The sequence below is a fragment of the Haematobia irritans genome, chromosome 4 (assembly GCF_050003625.1).
Source record: "Haematobia irritans isolate KBUSLIRL chromosome 4, ASM5000362v1, whole genome shotgun sequence".
NCBI lineage: Eukaryota > Metazoa > Arthropoda > Insecta > Diptera > Muscidae > Haematobia > Haematobia irritans.
This window is the reverse complement of record NC_134400.1, coordinates 81,791,129-81,796,751: the sequence shown is the minus strand read 5'-3', so window position 1 is coordinate 81,796,751 and position 5,623 is coordinate 81,791,129. Positions and strand designations below refer to the sequence as shown.

At 27.2% G+C, this 5,623-nt stretch overlaps 1 long non-coding RNA gene across 1 annotated transcript; it reads left to right on the top strand.

The window, feature by feature from the left end:
• The first annotated feature begins 275 nt into the window (after nucleotides 1–275).
• LOC142236090 (uncharacterized) lies at nucleotides 276–952 on the top strand. Its single transcript, XR_012721899.1, has 3 exons — nucleotides 276–390; nucleotides 473–571; nucleotides 646–952. It is a non-coding gene; the product is annotated as an uncharacterized LOC142236090 (long non-coding RNA).
• The last annotated feature ends 4,671 nt before the right edge of the window (nucleotides 953–5,623 follow it).

Below are 5,623 nucleotides of genomic sequence, written 5' to 3'. Positions count from 1 at the left end.
TATGTTACAGCAATTCCTACAGGTGAGTACTAAGTTCGAGTTTAGCCGCTAAAATTAAAAATAAATCACTAAGCAAAGTATAAAATTATACGTCTTCGATACAAATTTAAATATAACTTGATGGAGAATAGCCCAAATCAAGTTTTTATAAAGATTATTTTTTATAATGGATTATTAAAGAAAACTTTTCATGGAAATTGCACTTTTAGCCGCTAAACTCGAACTTAATATCCACCTTAAATACTAAATGCTATACTGACAAGTGGAAATTATGTCTAATTTTATAATATTTTTTATTTCAAATATATTCTGAGAATAATTTCAATAACGTCCCATTTGTCCATGGATATGATTCCAATAATGTATCTACTGGATGGATTTTTCAATGTGGTAAGTTTTTCTATAAACGGTATTTTGTCCGTTTTTAATAAAACCAAAATTTCAATTTATTAAATTTTTTTTTCACTTGCAGGTAGACAGGTCTCGTAATGGTAATTTTTTGAATATTCTTACTGTTTAATACTAATTAAGCTGATATCCTTATTGGCTCTAGGAAATACTCTTGAAAACCGTAAGTTAAAGATCAATATGAACGATAGAATTAATTAATTAATAATATTTTTCTTATATTTTGTATAACTTCAGATGCCTCTAAGCCAAATCCGCCCAACAAAAGTTAGCCAAAATCGATGAAATTGGACAATTCAATTGAATATAGCAACTTATGCCACATATATCTTTCATATGGATAGAAAACATGGACATTTAAATTAATTAGTTTAGTCCTAATAACATAGAATATTACTCTTTTGAAGAAGCAATTACTAACTACCGACAAGTAAATGCGTCCAACGTACTAATAAAAATATTTCCTTTATTGTATATCATAAGCCATAGTTTTGTGTAATATAATAATAATTCTTTGAAATAAAATACTGGTGGTTATAGAAAATTGACTTGTTTTGTACGAAAAATTTCTTAGTTGTATACAGGCTTTTTGTACTTTTGATTCCTCAATTTCTCTACTTTTTTGAAAATTATACCGACAAACAGTTTATTTCAAACCAATTTCTTAATACATGTTTCCCAAAAAATTGTTAATTTTTCCGGATAGCAGGAATATTTTGAATGAGTTTAACTATATTCTTCCCACAGCATAGTAATAATGAACTAAAATACGATGTAATACATGAACTAATTTATAAGAAAATCATGAACTTATCTAGATGAAAAAAATCTTTGGCGCCAAATCATGGTCATTCTTACTATGGGTTAGTTCATTTTTCATAAAAAATAGTAAACTTTTTTTCGGTGCGTAAAAGAAAAAGTAATTGAAACTTCCCTTTTAAATGAAATAAAAGAAAACAAAAAAATACCTGAAATTGATTTAGAAGATTTATATATAAAACAAATTAAATATGAAGACAATTTTACAGACCTAAATAAAAAACAAGAGATCAACAAAATCATTAACATAACTACAAGTAGCACTACAATCTCAATAATAATTATATTAGTAAATGTCGTACCTATATTTTGTAAAGGACATGCAACAATTCTTCATATTTCGTCGGAGCCTCAATCTAACGGAAGGGGAGTTACAGTATCGCCCCACCGTGTTCTAATTTAATAATTATTATTAAGAATTATTGCAACATACACGAGTTTCCTGTTGTTTGTAACTTTATTTTGAATTATTCAGAAACATAAATTATTTATTTTTCCAAAGAAATATACATTGCAGACAAAAGTCTCCAATAGCAATTTTTATTCCCACATTCATTCATTTTCGCTAACGAAACACGATACCAAGAATAAAGGTGCAAACAAAGGAAATGCTTAATAAACATATTATTGATTGACAAATAACTTTGTAATAGTTTTAAGTGAAGATATCATGTCAGTCATATTTTTGATTCAATAAAATAAAGTTGAAAGTAGCAAAAGCTACAAAAAGAAAGAAAACAAGAAAGAATTTTTGTTTTTTTTAATAACGGAGAACCCCAAACCTTTAACTCATAAACTGGTGTGCCTTTACGAATATTATTCTTAGAGTGAATTGTCAGCAGATGCGATGAACTAATGCATAGTACAGAGATCTTTATCGGCATAGTGGAATGTGATTAATGTAAAGATGATGTTACTTGAGTTTTGTTTGAGTGAGAGTAATGCATTAATGAGAAATGGTAGCGAGGGCTGGGTATGTTGTGTATACATGAGCGTGGGGTTGTTTTTATTTTTGTTCATTTAGTGGTTTGTGTGTGTGTTTGTTATTCGCGGATGGTTTAAATATTTGGCTGGATGAGGTGTTGTTTTCAATAAATGCACATGTGTTTTTGTTGTTGTAGGAATGTTTTGGCTTTGCTTGGTTTTGTTTGGCATGCTTCAGTTGTATAGTTGGCGTTGGCGTGGGCTGTTGCATCTTTTAAGCATGTATGCAACAAGGGAATTTAAAGGCATGGAATATTTTGGATTTTTGAGACATATATTGGTGTTTGTTTATTAAACCTTTTAAATGAAAGTTATTAATATTTTATCGGTAGTTTAGAAAAAAAATTATTAAGAATATTTAGGAAAATATGTTGAAATTGAAAGTGTATTGAAATTTTTATTATTCAATGTAAAAAATTAATATTCAATTCCAGATGAATTTGGAAAATTTTTGTTATATCTCAGCGTATAGTTTAGACATAAATTGGTAAGTATTTTTTTGGTATGACTTTCTTTTAAAAAGAATATTTTTTATGTATATTATTATTTGTTAATTAATTTTTTTTTTTGGAAACCAGTTTAATGTTTTACTTTGTTGTAAAAGCAATATTTAATTTCAGAGCATTCGAACAAATTTAAAAAGTAGAGAATTCGTAAGTTTTCTTTTAAAAATTAGATTTCTTTCAACTAGAATATTTAAGTTTTTGTGACTTTTTTATCATCAAAATTACACGTTTTTAATACCTTATTTTAATATTTCTTTAATCCAATTTTTTGGAAACCAATGTAATATTTTTAATGTAAAAAAAAATATTTAATTCCAGAATAACCCCTTAAAAATTTGGAAAAGATTTTAGTACTCCTTTGCCTGTAATTTAATAGTGAATTGGTAAGGACTCTTTAACTTTCTTTTAACCCTGGACAGTCATTATTATTTTTTGTACATTAACGTCATCCTTCGTCATTTTGAACGGCTCATTTCAAGACGCTATAATTTTCACCGTGAGCGAAAAAGTGAACAAAACTTGAATTTATTTTCGTAGTCAATTTGGCTTTAATTAGTATAAAACAAAAATTGATAAAACGGTCGAATCAGTATAACTTAAATTTACCATTTCCCAATAGACTAAAATCCATTTTAAATCGAAAATGAAATTACGTGTCGTCATTTTGACGAATGATGACTGTCTAGTGTTATCCAGAATATTTGGTTTTTTATGCATATTATTATTTTTTTTTATTCGATTTTTTGGAAACCTATTTAATAATTTTATTTAATGTAAAAAATAAATATTTAATTTCAGAGTAACCCAAATAAATTTGGACAACTTTTTATATTTCCCCTCAGCGTACAATGTAGTAGAGAATTGGTAAGTTTTATATTAAAACTTTGTCTTTCTTTCAACTAGAATATTTATTTTATTATATCCTTCACATCGATAACAACACAGTTTTATAAGTTTATATAGAATACTTCATTATTTCTCTAATTGTTTCAGGTACACATTTTATGAGATACGTTTTCCAAAGAAAAGTTGAATTCCTTACACCATTTGATAAAATGCCCCCAAATATGGTAAGTTACAAGCAAAAATGAAGAATTAAAAAATTATATTTCATTACATGGTGTTAATTTTTAACAATTTTCATTATTGCTTCCATTTTTTTCCAAAATGTCCAAACAGCGAGTTCAAATCAACTACTCTCTGTTCCAAGTGGTCATAATTGTTATTCACAAACATTGTAGTAAGAACTTTCATCATAAGTTTTTATAATAAAGTACTTTTGCTTAAAGAAAGTTTAATTTTAATGTATGAAAATTTTCATAATAGTAAAACGGTTTTTTGTTCCTTTAATTATTTAATTTCTCTGTACTGCGGAAGGATTGATTTAAAAATAGTTTAGTTGTCGACATTTTAAAGAGACTGTTAACCAAATTTTATTATCGGGTTTCCCACAAAATAAGCAAGTAAACCAAAATAATACTGACTTTTTAACTTGGTAGGGGTATATACATCTTATGGTGTTGTAAAAATGAACTAAAATACAATGTTATAGATGAACTAAAATTTAAGAGAATTATAAACTAGACAAGTTGAAAAAATCTTAAGGGTTAACTCATGGTCAATATTACTACAGTTTAGTTAATTTTGCAATGGAAAAGGGTTCACTGTTTTTTCAGTGTGCATTTAAAATTGTGTTAAATGCTAGTAATAAACTGCTCACGCCTAAATAAATGTATGTATACATTATACAATTATTTATGTATGTTTATACTCGAATCCACGTTCTTCTTTTGTTAGAGTTTTAGTGAAATGTTTGTCGTTTTTAATTTAGTGTTGTTGTGGATTTGTGAAATGTGTATGTTGTTTTGGAATGCCTGCCTAGTTGGTTTGCCGGCGCTTAATAACGCCACGGGCAGAAATAAAGGTTTTTATTTTCCTTTGCAGGCACAACCAGGTGCCATAGCAAAATAATTATTTGAACAAGAAATTCGGGTTTAGGCTTTCAGTACTTGAATGATTCACTTTATTGAAAATTGTTCATCTTTTATACTTAAATAACGGTATTTATAATTTTTAATTCTTTTTCAACATTATCCTTAAAAATAAACAACAATCCTTAAACATAACATATGATCTAAACTTATAACTAAACAGATGATAAAAAATACAATTATTCTCAAACTACTTAACAGCTGATTCATACATATAATACCGTTTACACTACACACGTAAATTTAAGAAGATTTTTACAATAATGTATTACAAGAATTTTCCAGAATTTTAGTTCATTTTTCGTATCTTCAACGAAAATTAACTACTCGAAATGAAATTTTACAAATTCTAAGTAGCAATCGTTTAGTTCATGGCCTACAAAATACGATGGAAATTTCCTTAAAAAAATTCTTAACTGGTAGTTAAAAATTCGTTTGTCATGCTATAAAACTAATTGTGAAATGTAAAGTATTTTCCAAATAATAAGTGCAATTTACCATAAGATTTTTTTATATGAGAAAATATTTTTTTACGAAAAATGAACTTGAAAGTGGATAGCAGTTTCTTACTGACAATTCCTATGGTTAATAATTGTTGGTAAAAAATTTCCCAATGAAATATTTTTAGTTCACATGTAATTAAATTTATAGACATTTTCGTCAAAAATGGGTAGATATCATTTCATGAAGTTTTTGCTAATTTTAAGTTAAACGTTTCATTGTTCTTATACTGATATGCATTTAAGAGTATTGTTTTTAGAGTAAATTGTGGACAGATGCGATGATCTAATGCCTAGTACAGAGATCTTTCTCGTCAAAGTGGAATATGTTTAATGTAAAGATGATGTTACTTGAATTTTTTTTGAGAGTGAGAGCATGCAATGCAATAATGAGAAATGGTAGCGAGTGATGGGG